This window comes from Vombatus ursinus, unplaced genomic scaffold, assembly GCF_900497805.2.
Source record: "Vombatus ursinus unplaced genomic scaffold, bare-nosed wombat genome assembly UNPS02014770.1, whole genome shotgun sequence".
Lineage (NCBI taxonomy): Eukaryota > Metazoa > Chordata > Mammalia > Diprotodontia > Vombatidae > Vombatus > Vombatus ursinus.
Window position 1 is genome coordinate 10,841,148 of NW_020954548.1, and position 20,739 is coordinate 10,861,886.

Here is a 20,739-nt window from a genome sequence, read left to right on the forward strand (position 1 = left end):
ATAGTGAGGAGAGACTTGAAAAAAGAGCATAGGTTGGAAGGCTACTGTAGTAGTTCACTTGGGAGATGATATGGGTCTGAAGTAGGATTGTGACTACATGAGTAGAGAGAGGGGGACATACATGAGAAAGGTTCTGAAAGTAGAAATGACATTTGGTAATGGATTAGATACGTGTGATGATGAATGAGAGTGAAGAGGAGTTCAGGATGGCATTGAAGTTGTTGGTATGGGCGAATGGGAGGATGGCGATGCTCTCAATAATAATAGGGAAGTTGGGAAGAGGGGAAGGTGTGAGGGTCAGATAGGAGGAGAACCTAGAAAGGAGAGAATCTGGGAGAACATGGTGATCAACAGAGTCAAATGATGCAGAGAGGTCAAGGAAGATCAGGACTAAGAAAATGGCATTAGATTTGGCAATTAAAAAATTAAAGGTGACATGGAAGAGGGAAGTGTCAGATTTCAGCCAAAGTGCAGAGGGTTTGGAATCAAATAAGAGGCATTGGTTGGAAATGGCCCTTTAAAGAAGGTTAGCTGTGAGGGGAGCAGAGATATAGGATGCTAGTTAGAGCAGATGGTTGGATCAAGAGAGGGTTTTTAAGGATGGAGGAGACATGGGTATATTTGTAGGTAGCATGGAAGGAGTCAGTAGGTAGGGAGAGATTGAAGAGAGAGTGGGAGTGAGAATGGGGGCAATTTACTGCAGAAGTCGGGAGGGTAGGGGAGGAGATCAAGGACACAGGTAGAGGGATTTGCCTTGTCTAGGAGAAGAGCCAATTCTTCATCTGAGACCAAACTGAAGGAAGAGACAGTGGTGTGAGGTGTTCCAAATGCCAGGAGGTAAGGACAAGGGGAGAGGAGAGATCTTAGAGACTGGTCTTCATTTGGAGGGTAAAGTATGAGATGAGGTCTTTTGCTGAGAGGGCATGGAGACAGAGAGTGCTGTGGGAGATCTGAGGAGAGATGAAAAGGTAGTGAAGAGTCCAGAGAATAGGATAGACAATCAACTAGGGAGGAATAGAATTGCTTGCCTTATTTCTGTGAGGATCGTTGAGACTAGATAACATAAATTTGTAGTGGGCCCAGTCATCAAGATTCCACGATTTTCTCCAGTTTTATTCAGGAACATAGAAATAGAAGCAACAGAGATAGACAGTGGGAGTAATATAGAGCTGGGGTTTGGCAAGGTATAATGAATTGATTGGTTATAGGACAAAGTAAGTGAGAGTGGAAGACAGTGTGGAGTTGAGCTGATTCACCAAGAGGCTGAAATATGGAAAGGAAGAGTGTAGCCAGTGCTGGGGTAGTGGCCCCTTTTGGTTACAAAAATGCTTTAACATAAATATTTCATTTGACCCTCCTGGCAGCCCTATGAGGTAGGTAGAACAGGTACTATTATCCACACTTTATATGAGAATCTCAGAGAGGTGAAATATCCAAGAGCAAAGAGCTAGGAAACAGTGAAGGTGGAACTGGACCCCAGGTTCTTGGACTTCCAAGTCTATTGCTATGTATCTCAGACCTGCATCCAATATTCAATCCTCGAAAAGTGAGAGGCCAGGAGATCCAAACTGGCTCTTGGGTGACGCCCGGGAAGAGATTTACAGATCATCCAGTAAGTGGAATAGAGGATGAACATATCAGAAATATGATGAAAAAGGGAGAAAAGGGAAGCATTTTTTTATCCTGGAAACAGTTTTTTGTTTTTTGTTTTCATTTTTACCAGTATTTGCTCACTTCTTAAGGTTATAGGAACCAAGATTTAGGGTTACAGGGGACCTCTGAGACCATCTAGTCCAACCCCCTCATTTTACAAGTGAGGAAAATGAGGCCTAGAGAAGTTAAAGGTTATACAGGTAGCAAACAATAGAGCTATTTATTGAATCTGGGTCCTCTGACTCCAAATGCACTCACTTTCCAAGGTCAAGATGAAGAGACATCAAGTATACTCAGATAATGTCAAAGCTGGAAAAGATCTTAAAATGACTTAGCCCCATTCCCTCTCACTTAACTAACAGATAAGGAAAGGGAGGTACAGAGAGGGGAAGGGCCTTGCCTCAGGCCTCCTCTCCTGGTTAGCATCAGCAGCCTGTAAAGTAAAATCTTAGAATTTTTAGATGCCTGCAGCCTGGCTTCTTTTAGTCTTGACTTATTTCAAGTTTAGGCCCAACCCTCTTTGCTAATTTACATGATTGTATTGAGCCCCATATGATTTTTTTTTTTTCAGGTTTGGTTTTGGCTATTTTTTTTTTCATCCAGCAACTGTATGAATTAACCTCATAGAGACATGTGTGAATAGAAACACAGGAATCTGTTCTCACCAGATGGTTGGGGGGCTCTGCATTTCAGCAGCCTGCCTTCTCCCTCCTCCCTAGCCTGCTTCCAAAATTAGGGTGTCTGGAGAATGTGAAACAAAATTATACAAAGACCTGACCCCTGGCCTTGCTCCTGTCTTTCAGTCTGTGAAGTACTCAAGAGGGAGAGTGTTGAATTTGGCCTCACTTCACATGGCATTAACTTTAATCTTTGTGAATCGTGGTGACATCATGGCATACTTTGACATCACCGCTCAGGCTCCCTTCTGCTGCTGGCATACAGTTGAGAATTTTTATTCAAACACAGGCCTCTTTTGTTAAGGAGACAGGAGAGCAGCTGGTCTTCTGCCCTGGTACAAATGTGGCTGCCACTGGAATGTATCCATACAGGCATAGAGCCCCCACAAAGCAGTCATTCTGCTGCTGTGGTCAGACACGCTCACGCATGCACGCATGCACATACAAGTGGTAACTACAAAATAACACGAGAAAATTTGCATTTTTCTAGTTCAAAACCCTAGGACATGCCACCATTCAGCTGAGTTTTAATGGACAATAAAGATCTCACTAAAAGGCAAAGGCACATAATTTAAAGTTTATACACCAGAAGAATGAGCAAATTACTCTGTCTGCGTGTGTGTGTGTCAGGGGGTAGGATGAGGAAAGGGCAAGGACATAGATGCAAGAGAAATAGCACGCATTCCCCCTCCCCCACTTGAAGAACCTCTCTTCTCCTTCAAATGGTCCAATCATCCGAAGCCTCGAATACCAGGTTGCTATGTGGGACAATTCTGAGTGTGGCCTCCAACTTTTCTTTCCCCAACACACTGATCTCTAATGACTGAATGATAGCAACTGATATTTATGCAGTAGTAATGGTAACAAGAATTTATACAGCACTTTAAGGTTTGCAAAGTCCTATACATGTTATCTCATTTGTTTATTTATATGGATGAACATTTTAAGGTTAGTAAAGCACTTTCCATACACAATATCATTTGGACTTCCAAGTCTATTGCTATGTATCTCAGACCTGCATCCAATATTCAATCCTCAAAAAGTGAGAGGCCAGGAGATCCAAACTGGCTCTTGGGTGATGCCCGGGAGATAGGTATTGGGATGCCTGTTCTACTAATGAAGAGATTAATAAGACTTAAACAGATTAAATGACTTGCCCATGGCCACAAAGATGGTAAATGGCAGAGGTCATATTTGAATCAAGCTCCCTGTTGATTTTGTTTTGCAGTTTTGAGGTGACACCTCACACTCTGCCCTCCTATCGCATCGGGAAGAACAAATGTTGGAAGTCTTCAGGAAAACAGTACATTTACTAATTAATTGCTGGTGGCATTGTAAATTGGGCTGATCTTTTAGAGAATCAATTTAATTAACATCAAGTAAAAACATGTATTGAATACATTCAGAGCACTGTGCTGGGTTCTGCATGAGACACATAATGTATAGATAAGGCATCTACCCTCATGGAGCTTGGAGTCTAGTGGAAAATAGATTTAAAAAAACCATCATGTAGTATTTGGCAAATTACATTTTTCCTCATAGCAACCCTGTGAGGTAGAGAGTCTGATGGCTATTATTACTCTCTTTTTATGAACAAGGAAACTGAGGACCACAGAGGTGATCTTTGTCTAATCTAGCTCTTATTCACACATCTACCAAGTAGCAGAACAGGGGTCAAACTCCTTTCTTCTTATTCTAAGTCTTTCCACTACTCCACATTGCCAATTTCATGGGATCATAGGCTTTAGTCAGAATGGACTTTAGGAGTTAGCTAGTCCAATGTCATCATTTTATAGAAGGCCCCAAAATTTAAAAGGCTAGAGGCCCCAGAAATTAAAAGACTTGTTCAAGGTCACATCAGGAGTAATTGATAGAGCAAAAACTTGAGCTCCATTGCTGGTCTGGACTGTCCAGTTGCCAGAAGGGACCTCTGATTGTTTTACGGCTTAGCTAACCCATCATGGAATGGGGAGAACAGCTTCAGCATCTGCTCCTGGCAAGGAGCCACACTACCATGAAACCACCCTGGCATCTCCATATGTGACCTTGAACATATTATACTCACTTCTCTGTTGCTGCTACATCCCTGGTCACTTTCCTCTTATTCTCCAGCCCCAAAGTTCCAGTTACTCTATGGAGTAGAGGCTGTGGATGGGGTGTGGTAGAGGCAGAGGGATGGTCAGAATGGGCGAAACCAAGTACAGAGCAACAGGGTATTCTACACCAATGAGCATAACTTCCAAAAGGCCTTTTAATTAAAGCCTGTAATTCAACGAAATTGATAGTGTGGAGCAGAGCCAAGAGAAACGGACTGAAAGGCAGAATATGTGAGTTTGAATCCTGGTTCTAATACTTGGTATCTGTGTGAATATGGGCTAATCATGTCATTTTTTTCTGGACTTCAGTTACCCCATCTCAAAAATAAAGGTAATATCAAAACTTTCTTTTCATCAATAACCCTCCTTGAAGAATATGCCTAGCAGTAGGATTTCTGAGTTAAAGGATATAGACATTTAAGCCACTTTATTTGCACAATTCCAAACTGCTTTCTAGAAAAGTTGTCCTAATTCACAGCTCGACCAATGAAACATTTGTGTGCCCATCTTTCTACACTCTTTCCAAGAGATAAGTTAAATGACTGAAGGTCATATAAATGGTAGAGAGTACAGCCATGTTCCTGGTATCAGCTGTTCAGTTGTCTGAAGGAAATCTCACTTTGCTTCTAGGTTCAGCTAGACTATCATGGAAAAGGGTGAGTAGCTTCAGCATCTGGTCTTGGCAAGGAACCACACCACCATCAAACTGTCATTGCCATCATTTCTGTCTTTTGTCATCTTGGCCACTTTGCAGAATATGAAGTAAAATGTCTGGTTTTTTTATTTGCTTTTCTCTTATTATTTGAAATTTATAATATTCTTTCATGTGATTATCAATAGTTTGCAAGTCTTCATCTGAGAACTGTTTCCTCACATCCTTTGACTATTTATTAATTGAGGAATGGCTTTTGGTCTCATATATAGTTCTGTTAGTTGCCTATATATCCTCTATACCAAACCCTTAACAGAGATATTCAACATAGATTTTTTTTTTCCAATCAACAACTTTCCCTCCTATACTAAATCCATTCATTTAACTTGTATAAAAACTTTTCAATTTAATGTAATGAAAATGATCTATACTTGTTGGATTAAAAAGTTATCTCTTATCCTTATATATAAAAGGTATATGACCTACTTCTCTTTTTAATGGCATAATCTTTAATATTCAAGTCACATATACATTTTGAATTTATTATGGAATATGATATTCATCTAAGCCAAATCTGCCACAATACTTTTCAGGTTTCTTTTCCGTACTTATCAAAGAGGAAGTTCTTTCCTGGATAATTTATTATTTTAGGTTTATCTAAAACTGGATTATTGGGTTCCATTATTTCTGTTTCTCCCTACTCTCTTCTGTCATTGATCGACTTTTCAAATGTTTTAACTAGTACCAAATAGCACTGATGAGTGCTACTACATACCGTGGTTTGAAGTGCTATTCTCCTTCACTCCAGTCTTTTTTACTGTTGAGTCATTTTAGTCGTATCTGACTTTTCATGACCCTTTTAAAGTTTTCTTGGCAGAGACAATAGAGTGGCTTACCATTTCCTTCTCCAGCTCATTTTATAGATGAGGAAACCAAGGTTAACAGGGTTAAGTGACTCGCTCAGGGTCACACAGCTAGTAAGTATCTGAGGCCAGATTTGAACTCAGAAAGAAGAGTCTTCCTGATTCCAGGACCAGTGCTCTATCCACTGTACTACCTTTGACTCCCATTATTTCCCTTGATATCCTAAATAGTTTATTCCTCCAAATAAATTTTGTTATCATTTTGTCCAGTTCTGTACAGCATTCCTTTGGTGCTTTGATTGGTATAACATTTAAATCTGTAAATTAATTTTGGTGGTACTGTCATTTTTATTATATTAGTATAGTTTGTACATGTACAGCAAATAGTCTTCCAGCTATTTAATTTGTTAAAAATTATTTTTACATGTGATTCCTTTTCCCATTTTTATGATCTCTTTGGGATATAGCCCTAGAAGTGCTATTGCTAGGTCAAAGAATATGCACATTTTTATAGCCCTTTGGGCATAGTTCCAAATTGCTCTCCAAAATGGTTGGATCATTTCACAACTCCACCAACAATGCATTAGTGTTCTAATTTTCCCACATCTTCTCCAACATTTATCATTTTCCTGTTTTGTCATGTTGGCCAATTTGATAGGTGTGATGTGGTACCTCAGAGTTATTTTGATTTGCATTTCTCTAATCAATAGTGATTTAAAGCATTTTTCATATGACTATAGATGCCTTAATCACTTCATCTGAGAACTGCCTGTTCATATCCTTTGACCATTTATCAATTGGGAAATGACTTGTATTCAGCTCTTTTTGTGGTGGCAAAGAATTGGAAATTGAGTGGATGCCCATCAGTTGGGAAATGGCTGAACAAGTTGTGGTATATGAATGTAATGGAATACTACTGTACTATAAGAAATGATGAGCAGGCAGACTTCAGAAAAACCTATAAAGACTTATATGGACTGAAGCTGAGTGAAGTGAACAGAACCAGGAGAATGTTGTACATAGTAATGGCCACATGGTATAATGAATAATGTCAATAGACTTAGCCCTTCTCAGCAATGCAAGGATCGAAGACATCTCCAAAGGTCTCATGACGGAAAATGCTATCCACATCCAAAGAAAGGTCTATGGAGTTTGAATGCAGATTGAAGCATACTATTTGCTATTTTTTTCTTCCGTTTTGTTTTGTTTCCTCTTTCTGGTGGTTCCTTCTATTGGTTCTATGTCTTCCTTACAACATACCTAATGTGAAAATATGTTTAAGAGGAATGTATATGTATAGCCTATATTAGATTGTGCACCGTCTTGGGAAGGGAGGAGCACAGGGAGGGGGAGAGAAATTTAAAACTCAAAAGCTTATGGAAGTGATTGTTGATAAATCAAAATAAAATTAATAAAAATTTTTAATGGTATTTTATAATTTAATCTATGCAAGTTTTGCTAGAATGACTTCAATATGTTTCACGCAGTTTTACTTTTTTAATATTTTGTTTCTTTTTCTATTATTGCCTCTTTGATTTTTTTGTTATGTTGATTTTTGTGGGTTCATTTTGTAGCTTACAACTTTGTTAGCTATTGATTATGTCAATTAGTTTCCTAGATTTCCTAGGATTTCCAGAGTAAACCAGCATGGTAGAAGAAAATAGAGATATTTTTATTTCCTATTGCCTATTTTAATTCCCTGAATTTCTTTTTCTTTTCTCACCACTATTGCTAGCATCTCTCAAAGCATACCAAATTATAGGGGTGAAGGAAAGAATGGTCTTCCTTGCTTAACTCCTATATTGGGACAGTCCTAATGTTTTTCTGTTGCATATGATGCTTGCTTTTGGTTTTAGGTAGATATGTCTAAATTTTATTTAAAAGTTTTCATCTATGCCTGTACTGCATAAGAGTGTTATGCTCTTTCAAAGGCTTTTTCTGCACATAAAGTGGCTAAGGTTCATTTTCCGTGACCTAAAGTTTCTGCTGCTAAGTATATATCTCAAGAAGGTCACTAATAAAATGAAATGCTCCACATATGCTAAAATATTTATAGCAGCATTTTTTTATGGTAGCAAAGAATTGAAAACAAAGTAGATGCCTATCATTTGGAGCAATGGCTATTCCAAGAAATGACAAACATGATGAACACACAAAAGGATGGAAAGAATGAAAAGAACTAAGGGAAAGTGAAACAAGAAAGAAGATCTAAGGAAACAATATATACAACGATGACAACAATGAAAATGGAAAGACCAACTGCTACAAAATAGACAAATATTAGAAATTTTCAAGAACAAGCTTGTCCCCAAAGAGGAAAACTAAAGAGATACCAATCTTTCATAGAGGTTTGCAGAGGGGGAGAGTGCAGTTCCCAGGTGTGGAACATTGCATGTGATTTCAGTTTTTAAATGCACTAATTGATTTTGCTGCATTTTTCTTTTCTTTTTCTTCTTTTCTTTAATAAAACATTTTGTTGCGGAATGACTCTCTAGGACAGAGAAGGAAAAGGATACAGAAAAGAATCTAGGTGATGTAAAAACAAAAGACATTTTAAATAAAATATATTTAAAAAACAAAATGTAGGTAATAATATTTTCATTAATCATCTCAAAGGATTATTGTAAGGAACATGCAAAGTATGTTGTAAAGTGTTATATAAATATGAGTTTTTAAAAATCTATTTTCCGTTAGGTTATAAACACCATGAGGGCAACGGTTATTTTATCTAGGCTTTGTACGCTGCACAGAGCCCAGCATAGTGTCCTACACAGAAGTTAAATGCATAATAAATGTTTTTGAAATGAAATGAAGAAAATTAATTTTCCAAAAAGGCCACACCAAAGTCAGACAGCACCACCAGAAATGAATTCATTTACTTGCTTTCCTGCAGTCTTACCAACACTGCTTTGTCATTTATTATTATTTTTCCTAATGTGTTGGAATGAGGTGGTACCTTAAAGTTTTTCTCATTTGCAGTTTTTTTCTTACTAGAGAAGACTGACATTTTAAAATAATAATTTAAAAACTGCAATTTTATCTTTTTTTTTCTGTTTCTTGAGACAGGTCATCATTTATTGTCCAAGTCTCCAGAGATGAGCCTACTGGCCAAGCTTCTAGCGATGAACTTTTTCATGGCTAGGTAGGTGGGTCCTCAAACAGGAGACATGTGGCCTGTAGAACATGCAAGAGTTTTCTTGGCATGTTGCTGGACAGGTAACCTATCAATTTAGTCCATCTTCATATCCCTTGGACAGACACTACAAACAGACAATAAACTTGATCTAGAAAGGAGTAGGAGTCAAGTAGGTTCAGAAATGACACAGTTCTTTCTTTCTTTCTCCCCTCCTTTTTTTTTGGTGAGGCAATTGTGGTTAGATGACTTGCACATGTAAGCTAGTAAGTGTCAAGTGTCTGAGGTCAAATTTGAACTCAGATCCTCCTAACTCCAAGGCTGGAGCACCACCTAGCTTCCCCAGTTCTTTTCAATGATATCAAACTTATTGCTGAAAAAGGACATATATTTAATATCAAACTCTCCTAATTATATTTACACAGGTGAAAATAATGAAGCACCATGACTTTAGAAGGATGAAAATTATAAGTAAGCCAAAAGGTAATAAAAAGATGCCTGGTGGGTATAAAGGGAGAAATCTGGTATAGTGGGAAGAGCCCTGGCCTTGCCAGCAGAGAATCTAAGTTTGAAACTAATTCTGCATTTTGTTACTTGTTCCACCTTGGTTAAGTCACTAAACTCTCTGTCCCTCAGTTTCCTCTTCTATAAAATGAGAGGGATTGGAGTAGATAGCATCAAAATTTCCTTCCTTTTCCAAATCAACAAGCCAATGAATGACCCTTAAATAAGAGACTTTAGGTTATCACTAGGTCTTTATGCTGCATTTTCATTATCCTTTTAGCTAGTAAACAATGAAAATCCAACTAATTCAGTGAAAACATTTGGAAAATGTGTGATTTTAGTTTTCCACTTACTCATATCATGAAATTTTATAAAACACCCCAGGACAGTGGAGGAAAACTGGCAATTTCAGTGCCAGAAAGAAAGTGGGTACATGTATTGCAAGTCAGAACTGAGCAATGAGGGCAAAGCTCTATGAGAAAGTTTCTCAACTACCTGAGCAAATGCTGCACTCAGGTTTGCAGCCAAAGCAGCACTTTGCCCTTAAGGTTGGAATTGTTCAAATCCAAGGGATGAATGCTGTTGTGTAGGAGTCAATCTCTTCAAAACATGCAGAATCACACTGGCAGGCTGGCATTTCTAGGAGCAAAGGCCAAAAGTGGGGCATGTTGGGATTAGAAATGTGTGAAGTTACTTGTGCTACACAAGTGATAATGTCTTTTACAATGGGATTAGAGCTTCTTTTAGATCTGACTGTCTTTCAGCAAAGTACTATTTGGGTTTTTGTCTGATTCAATATTTAGGGAAGAGGGTCTAAATTTTAGAAAGAATTTTCTGAATGCTTCTAAATTGCTACAGTGGGTTCTAATGCAAAGCACATCCTGGCATGTGTAAATGAACATTTGCCCCATACACAGGTTTCCCCTTCCCCTTCCCCATCCCCATCACCCTCCAAGCCTCATTGGCATATTAGGAGGTACATCCTAATTTTTATTCCCTTTTAACACAGAACAATTTCCATGGGCATTTAATGAATCAGGGGGTGGAAATGGGGGAGAGAAGAGGAGGATAAAGAAAAAGAGAAATATCAAATAACCAGCAAATATTTGGGCCTTTCAGGAAGCTTCTTTGTCAAAATTTCATTTCAGTAAGCATCTTTTTTTTTTGAGTAGGCATCTTAAACTAATAATTTACAAGAAACACATATTCCACCCCCCAAATCATCCCTACTTCAAATTTACTCATTTCTGTTGTTACCACTAGCATCCTTTTAGTTTTCCAGGTTCAGCCTTTGGAACTCTTCCTGACTTTTCCCTCTTACTTAACTTCTGTATCTTATCTTCAGTCACCAAGCCTTGTGGATCGTACCACCGCAAACCTCTTACATCAATTGCCCTCATTCAAACTTTCATCATCTCTAGCTTGCAATACTGCAATAGTTTGCTAATTGCTTTCTCTGTCCCTGGTCCCTTCCCTCTCCAATTCATCTTCCACACAGCTGCCAAACTGGTATTTGTAAAAAAAAAGAACAAATCATATTTCCATCATCCTGCTCTCCCAGCTCAAAAATCTCTAATGGCTCCCTATTGCCTTTTGAATAAAATACAAAAAAAAAATACTTGACCTAATTTTTATAGCCCTTTATAATCTGGCTCCCATCTAGATTCTGAGTCTTACTTCATATCATTCCCCTTCATGTACTAGTTCTAGTCAAATTTCCTAGCTTGATGCTCCTCATACATCACACTCCATCTCCTGAATGCCTTTGCTTCGGCAGTCCTCCAAGTCTGAAATGCACTGCGTTCCTCACCTACACCTGGTGCAATCCTTGTTGTTGTTTAGTCATTTCAGTCAAGTCCGACTCTTTATGACCGCATCTGTTGTTGTTGTTGTTGTTTTTTTTGTTTGGTTGTTTGTTTTTGTTTTTTTCTTTGGCAAAGATACTGTAGTGGTTTGCCATTTCCTCTTTCAGCTCATTTTACAGATGAGGAAACTGAGGCCAACAGGATTGAGTGACTTGCCCAGGGTAACACAGCTAGTAAGTATCTGAGACCAGATTTGAACTCAGGAAGATGAGTCTTCCTGACTTCAGGCCCAGCTCTCTATCTACTGCACCACCCTTAGCTGCCTTTAAAGTTCAGCCCTGGTGCTATTTACTACATTGGACTTTTCTTATTAATTTTCTTATTAACAGTTTCTCCATCCTGAAATGAGTTTGTATTTGTATACACTTTGTTTTTTATCTGCATGTATATATTATATTCCCAAACTGAATATAAGCTCCTTGAGGGCAGGGACTATTTGATAAGACAACAAAGTTTAATAACTTTTAAAATTCAATTCAATTAATTGAATATTTAATAAAATAAAATTAATAATAATTTAATTGGAGTTGAATTGAATTATTCTAATTGACCAAATTTACTGAAAGGAGGTTAATGATTGTGAAAAAGCAATAATTGCTACTTTCAGGGGCTGTATAATCTATGAATGGATATTCAGAGGAGGGAAAAAAAAGGCAGGTCTACACAGAATTGTTTTTGAAAAGATGTATAGATTTAACATTATATATATTTTTAAATGCATAGATTAAGAAACGTATATGATTATCAATACACAAATTAGCACTTGATTATTGTTGTGCTCTGGGCTTTTCTCTCCATATCTCCATATCTGTTTGTTTGCCTTTCCTGTACTTCTCCTGCACTCTGCTAATTAAGACCCAATTTCAGGCATGAAAGGCAACTTCAGGCATGAGAGACCTGGGGGTTAGTGGCATGGTGGTGACTGTTCTTTCAAATACCTTTCTGCTTATATTAATGAACTACAAACCAGTCCCTCTATTTTTAAGCAACAATATTTATTTTTTCATCTTTTAGTGGACTTATTTTTGCATTGCCAAAGCTCCAGCCTTGTTCCCAGATGCAAGAACCTGAAAATGTATTATTTAGGATGCAATCATTAAGGAGTCCATAGGAAATTATTCACTATCTCAAACTCTCTGATTCTTCTCTAAGACTGCTTTCTTTCTCCCACCCTTCATTTATATTTGATCTGCTTATCTCTGGGATTTTGACACCTCTGTGATAAGAAAGTCCTAAAGAGGTTTATTCACAATTACAGGTTATCTCCATAAATGTCCTCCTTCATTAGAATGAACAGCTGAGAGCTGGATGAATGTTCATTTAATTTGAGGAGCAAAGAGTCATCCTGAAGCCAGTTTTTACGGAGCCAATGGATGACTAATAGAAGAGGTAAGATTTGCTATACTTGCCAGTGTCTCATTTGAAAACATTAAAGAATTGGGCAAGATGATGTCCAAAGTCTGTTCTTGCTCTAAATGTATGATCCTAGGGGTCAGAGACAGGATTTGAACCTAGGTCTTCCTAATTCTAGTTCAGTACTTTTCCCACAAAGCCATGCTATATTTTAAAGAAATAATTAAGAAAACACATTTCCAATGTTGGTCAAAGAAGATAATCATGACAAAAAGAGAAAGGGCAAGGTTAAGAAATCAGGAGAGGCAAGGAAAAAGATTAACTCAGAAAATTATAAATTCATAAGGAATATAAGTGAGTTCTTCTGTGAAATGCTACCTGGGAGGACAACTCAGGCGCAGATTTGAGAGAAAGGAGAAACGTATCTACACTTTCAAGGCAAAGGACTTTCAATTTTGTCTTTTGCAAAACTCCACATAAAGCTGTGATATGCATTAGGACATGTCCTTAATCAGCATATGTCTTAATCTAAGTTCATTTTATTTGTTACCACTTTAGCCATATTTTTAAAATGCCTTTTTTTTGGATTTTGAATTTTGTTGGCTCCGTGGATTTCACTTGTGTGAGAGCATCGCCTGTTGTGTGTGCTCAGGAATTAATGTCCAGAGCTGCACTCCCATCTGCCAGTGTACCACCACCTGGGGTTTATTTACAGAATCCATTTTGGGGGGGGGACAACAGCAAGGGGAGCATGGAGTGTTTATGTGAACACAGGTCCTCTGCTTATAATTCCAGGGTTCTTTCGGCTAGCCCGTGCCCCTACGAGGGAAGCTTTGCTGTCTTCCTCCTTGCCAGGGATGGCTGATGTCATGTCTGGCTTCTCTGTCATCAAGTTTTGACCCAGGGCAGATGGCATGATTAGGAGAAGGAGGATAGAGCAGAAATGTCAAACAAGTGAGGCCCACAACACTCCTGTGTATGGCCTGAACCAGATTAAAATGTAACTGGGAAATATTTAACAAAATGAATAACAAATACAATAAAATGTAGATAATATTAATATGAGGTTTTCTAAGTCAATATGCAGCCTGCAGGGATCCTTATGTACAGTTTAGTGATGCCATTTCTATTTAAGTTTGACACCACTGGGATAAATGATCTTATAATGTAGAATTCTCCTCTGCCATTGAGAAAAAGTCTTATTTCCCTCTAAATGTGGACAACTCTTCTGGCACATAGAAGGAATTCTTTAGATGAGAGGGTTGATACCTATGCAGAGTATAATAGTGGACATACTAAAGGAAAAAGGAATGGGATGAAATGGAGGTGAGTGGGATTCTGAAGGGCTGTCTTACATCCTTGAAGTCTTAATAAACCATAGGAGCTGGGGTTAGGAGAGTTTCGTAGGAAATAGGGAGCAGAGAGGTCTGTAAAGAGGTTGGTTTTCTGTTTTAGGGGGCAGAAGAGAGCCCCCATAATTGTGCTGTTCCATGGCTGAGAAGGAATAGCTAATGAGGCATATGTAGGGATATCTGACACATTCTCTCCTGAGTACTTCTCTTGACAGAAAGGATACTGCTGTCCAAAGAAGATTCCACCAGGTTGGAGATAAGATTTATTGACATTAACATAATTCAGATCAGAAACGGGACTCTTCAGTTCAATTCACATCAACAAACATTCATTAAACAATTATTATGTGCTGGGGGTACAATAACGAACAAATACATAGACCCACCCTCAAGCAACTTACAGTCCACTAGGAGAACATACGTATACAAATAAAACTAATTTAAAAGACTACAATAGGAGCAAAGGAAAGCCAGACAAGTGTGGCAGGAAAACTTTAGGAAATAGAAGAACATTTTAGGTTGGACATAGGTGACTGGAATTTAGGGAAGGCTTCCTGGGGGTGGCATCACTTTTGATGGAAAAGAAGGATTTCAACATATAGAGAAGGGGAAGAAGGACATTCCAGGCATAGAGTATGGGCTATGTGATACACAGTAGTAGAGGATGGCAGGAGTCTGAGGACTAGCCAGTGGTCCATCCACTTTGGCTGGAATGTAGAGCACGTGATGAGATGTACAGCATGTTGTGGAGGAAAGAATGCTGAATTTAGAGTCAGAGGGACTGCCTCTGGTTCTCTTACTTGTTAACTCTATCTAGCAAGTTATATCATGATCACCATTATCACAGATCATAAGATACTGTACTTTGAAAAGTACTATTCATCATCTCATTGGAAATAATCTCTCTGGGCCTCAGTTTTCTTGTCTCCTACATGAAGAGGCTGGAGAAGGTTTATGAAAGTTTATTCTAGCTTAAATTCCTCCCCCTTCCAAAAAAAAAAGGTGCTATCTGTCTGTCCTTGGGCAAGTCACAATCTCTCTAAACCTGAGTTTATTTAACTTTCCCTCCTCCCTCATCTATCTATGGTTAGAAAATTTTGCTGTAGCTAGACTACGGAAAGCCTTAAATGCTGGGTTGTGTTTTATCCTACAGGTAATAGAGGGCCTCTGAGGGCTTTTGATCAGGGGAATGACATGGTCCAATCTTTTGGCAACTATGTGAAGGATGGATTGGAGAGGGGAAACAATGGGGGTAGGGACACCAATAAGAACGGTTTATAACAAAACAGACAAGAAGTAATGAGAGCCTAATTCAGGATAGAGGCTTTAGGAGTTGAGGGAGCTATCTATTGGAGGCTTCTGACTCCCTACCTGCTTCTGCAGTGAATGCCAGTATTGAATGGAAGAAACAGTGCCCCAGAGGATAAACACATGATTGAGATCACTGCTGAAAACTAGATGGCTTAATGATGTTTATGTTGAAGCTTCATCTAATTCAGTCTATACATGCTTTCTAGGGATATCAAATGTACCTACCCAACTCCTATCAGCAAGGAAACCAAGAAGAAGAAATAAAGCCAGAGCCAAGAGCTTTAGCCCAAGCAACATGGAGGTGTACAATAGACTGAATTCATCTCCCGTTGCTGGGAAGTGCCCGAGGGCAAAATAATAAAAAATAGACCTGGGTGGTTGAGTAGCTGGGAAAGTATACTGTAAATATCTTCCTTAATTGCAGTATTACTTTGACTACTTCCCTCCCAAACACTCCCTACTCCCACCATTCCGTAGCTTTCCCCAGACACTCTTAAGGATATTTTCCTCCTCCGTCCCCACCCCCTTTTAAATCACCTGTAGTTTCGTGCAGGCAAAAAAGAGGGTTCAACTAAAACTCAAGTACAAGTGTAAACCTGTGTACACGTGGGCCCACCTGGCAAGCGATTCCTGGCAGCTGAATGTCAGGACTTGCAGATGCAATAGATTTGTGTCGGCATTTCTATCAGCATAGACACCAAGGGCATAACTTTTCGAAAGCTATATTGTTGGCATGCACACAATTTTTTTAATGATGCAACTATTTTAAGTGCATGGGATGTTCTTGTGTCCACTTTTGGCCATGTTCAGAGAAAAAGTTAGTGTAGGAGTTGAAACACATATGGTGGCAATTGGAGAGTTTAACAAAAAGTAAGAATGCTATTCTAAGTCAAAAGAAGAGACTTTTTTTTTTTAATCTGAAGACTCTTACATAACATATAGGCTCTTTTCCTTTCTCCCTAACATGTTTGGAAACAGACCTAGTAGTGGGTATTGCTGGGTCAAAGGGTATAGGCAGTTTAATAACTGTTTGGGCATAATTCCAGTTTGCTCTCCAAAATGGTTGGATCCGTTCACAGTTTCACTAACAGTGAATTTGTTTCTCACTTTTTCCACATCCCCTCCAACATTTGTTGCTTTTCCTTCAATCATTTTAGCCAATCTGATACGTATAAAATAATATCTCAAGGTTGTTTTAAATTGCATTTCTCTTATCAATAACTATTTAGAGTATTTTTTCATATGTCTATAAATTGCTTTGATTTCTTCATTGGAAAACTACCTGTTCATATCCTTTGACCATTTATTAATTGGGGAATGATTCATATTCTTATAGATTTGACAAAGCTCTTTGTGTGTTTGAGATATGAGACCTTTATCTGAGAAACTATCTATGATTCTCTCCCCTCCCCCCCAATTTTCGGCTTTCCTTCTGATCTTGGCTACATTAGAACAAAAAGTTTTTCTACACAACACAAATTAGCCTTGAGGAGAGATTTTAAATTCTTTGAGGTCACAAAGTTATTCTCCATTTTATGGTGACTAATCAGTCTTGTCTCCATAACCAGGCAATGCCTCTTCTCACAAGTCACAATTACCCTCTTAGCTGCTTACCCAATTCATTCAATTCCTTCGGGATCAACCTACAGGAAAAACAATTTATTCTTCTCTAGAAATACAAATTCTCCAGAAAGCCTAACCAAAGAGGTGACAAAAAGGGCAGGCAGCCTTCATTACACCACTTGGAAGCACATGCCCTGATACTGTTTAGCCTGGCAGTCTTTTACTTGTGTAGTCTTTGGCCAGTAAGTATGTGCTAATTTACAACCCTGGGTGAAATTAGGCTCATTGCTCCAAAGAAGGAAGGCATTTGATGCCTTAAAAAAAGGTAAAAAAAAAAAAGTTTTTAACAATCAAATTAGCTTTAAGATTAGTTTTTTTTTTAAATTACCCTTTAACTTAGCTCAATATTTCCTTGGAAATATTCCAACTGGTCATTGTACATTGCTGACTAATTGCCTGTAATAGTTCAGTTTTCTTTTTAAAATTATTAGTAATCATACAGTGTCTCAAGACTCCATATTTCAAAAGGTTTTTACCTAATTTTAATATGCCTATTTAAAAATGAACATGAACACTTTTTTTCCTTTTGATGGCAAAATTTCAAATCTTTTGAAATTGCTGATGTCCTGAAACCCTGCATACCGAGTTTCTTGGAAGACTACGATTTTACATACAAAACCTATAAATACCAACTTTTGATATCCATAGTAATGGTGGATAGCGCTGAATCCCTGAAACATCACTTAATTACAAAGATAACTCAAAACCTAATTTTACTTGATGGTTCCACTGGGAACCATCTTGTAAAGAGCACAGTTTCTAAAATGTTGTGGGGTAAAATGAGCTATGCCCCATTGAAGGAGGCCTGATAACCAGCGCTCTGGAGCCTATAGTGTCCCTGGAGTCAGAGGAAGATTTTCAGATTGGGAAACTTAGAATTAACCTTCCTAAACCTGCCTCATCACCTGGGACAATAGAATCAGGAGTTGAAAGGATATTAATAGGTTAGAATGATGGATCAAATTCAGTAACAGAGAATTTAATAGAGATAAGTGCCCTGTAGTTGGGTTTAAAAAATCCAATGGACAAATACTTAATGTAGGTGGTGTAGAAGGACACGGAGAAGCTCTTGGGGTTGTCATGGATTACATGCTCAGTACAAGTCAATGATATTGTCAGGTAGCCAAAAAATCAATTGCCATTTTAGACTGCATTAAGATGGGCTTCGTGCTGTGACGATGGTCATAGGTCTATTGTATTCTCTCTGCTCGTCTCAGATTACAACAACTCTAATGTTGTTTTCAGTTCTGAGTACATTTGAAGAGTGTTGACAACCTGAAGTGTGCCCAGAGAAAGATGAGCAGGATAGCAAGGGGGATAGAGACCATGCCTTACAAGGATCACTTCTAACAACTGGAGATGTTTAATTTGGTAAAGAGAAGACTTACAAGTAAAGGTTATCACATGGAAGAGGAATTTAGTCATGTTCTGCCTGGGCCTAGGAGATAGAGAGAGCCAGGTGGAATAAGTAAAAGTTGCAGAGTAATAGATTTTTGCTCAAAATAAGTAATAGCTTCCTAATGATTGAAGCCATCCAGAAATGAAATGATAGTGGGTTCTCCATTACTGGCACTTCCAATGGCGAGGCAATGACTGCTTATTCAGGATGCTGTCCAGATGATTCTTCTTCTTTGTGAGATATGGGTTAGCCTAGATGCCCTTTGAGGTTCTACATAGGACTGAGATTGTGAGATGTCCAGAACTCACTGTTAATACATATGTGGAAGACTAGGTGAGGTGCTGACAAGATGCAGCCTCTGAGAATAAATGCTATATTTGAAAACTAGGCAATTGGAACTACTGAGAAGCCAATCCAGAACCCTAATATGAGACCTCCAAGTTGGTTTACTGCCTCCTATTCCCACTCAATTAAATTCAACTCAATTAAACAAATATTTATTAATAATCTACCATTTGAAAAGGCAAATGTTAGGCACTAGTGATATGAAGACAATTACAACAACAGCAATGGTGGCAGCAAAAACAAAATAGTCCCCACCCTCAAGAAGCTTGCCTTCTAATATAGAGATACAAAGCACACAAGAGACAAGTAAATACGAAGTATACAAAAAGCACATGCATACTCTGCCAGTAAATGATCTACGAGTAGAGAAGTTATTTGACTTGTTTAGATGTTATTCTTTTCATCAGTAAAATGAGGGCATTGACCTAGATGGTCCTTAATTTCCCTTTCAATGTTAGAATTTTCTTTTGCAAAGACAGAGACTGCCCTAGTACCTACTGGCAATGGTTTAGCTGAGCATGATTGTGAATTAACAGCCTTGGGGGAAAATGTCAAATTAAATTAAAGTAATTTTAAGAAGAAGAGAATGCTCATATAACAAAAGATGAAGAAAGGCTTCTCCCATCAGACACTCTGCCAGAATATCCCAATTCTTACTGCTGTTGTGTTCTTTTGTGTTTTGAGTTCTCTGTCCATACTTTCTGAATCCATCTCTATGGATTCTGACTCTTTGTGAAAGGATTCCAGGTATAACAGGCTCCTCAAAGAGGACCCCAAGATGGCATAGCCAAAGCTCTACTCCTTCCAATCTGAAAGAATGGGTATAAGGAGGGGAAAGGAACCAGGGAAGGAAGCTTCCCCACAATCCATCCATCCGCAGTCCTAAAGCACTCCTGCTGTTCTGATTGCCAGACTATGAAAGCCAAGTGGCATCACTCATCTCTTGTTTCATTGCCTGGAGGGCATGAGGACAAAAGTGAGTCAAGGGCAAAAGACTAATTTTTGGATGATGGGTTTATGTGACTAAAATCACTGGGAAGGAAGGGCTCATTTTTCAAGGGGATCGGGGGTGGGGGGGACACGGTAGCAATTGCAAATGATCAAGCATCACATACCAAAGATACGCTTCCTCAAATTCTTGCTCTTCTTCAAAGGAGTACGCAGAGCTACTTCACTGATTTAGTGCTGGACAGGACCTTAAGGTCTACCTCTTCATTTTACAGGGAAGGAAATTGGAGCCCAGACATATGTGAAGGGGCTTGCTTAAGGTCATGTCAATTATGAACAGCAGAGCTAGGATTCCAGGTCTTCTGACTCCCCATGAAATGCTCTTTCCTCTTTATCATATGGTAAATTAATAGCATTTCTTGAGCACTAGCAGGGTTTGGAATTTAAACAAAGTATGGTCCTTGCTGTAAAGGGACTATTATTTTGGGCACTCAACAGGAGATAATACATATTTGAGTTGACTTAATTTGATTTAAAAGACACCAAATTATATGTGTATATATACACATAAAACAACAAGGAAATAATAATGAAGACCCACACCAATGAGGGCAAAATAATAACTCTTATTTTTGTAGTGTTGTAAGGTTTACGAAGTTATTTCCTTACTAGAAGCCTGTAAGGTAGGTAGTATGAGTTTTATTATTCCCCATTTTATGGATGAAAAGACTGAGGCCCAGAAAGATTAAAGTGACCTGGTCAAGGTCATACAGCTAGAAAGAGTCGGAAGTCAGGGCTTATGGAGTCTTTTGGCTCCTATACTGTGTTCTTTCTACTACTCTAAGCTATAGCACTAAATGGCCAAATACTGACTAAAGGACCTACCATATTGGCTCAAAAGACACTTTTCTATCATCACTGGCTTGTTGAAAATCTAACTGTGTTCTGTAATATTTGTGTGTATA

General features: G+C 38.4%; 1 protein-coding gene across 2 annotated transcripts in view; it reads right to left on the minus strand.

The window, feature by feature from the left end:
* ADAMTSL1 (ADAMTS like 1) overlaps window positions 1-20,739 on the minus strand; it is a 397,281-nt gene that overhangs the window by 259,508 nt on the left and 117,034 nt on the right. The window lies entirely within an intron of this gene.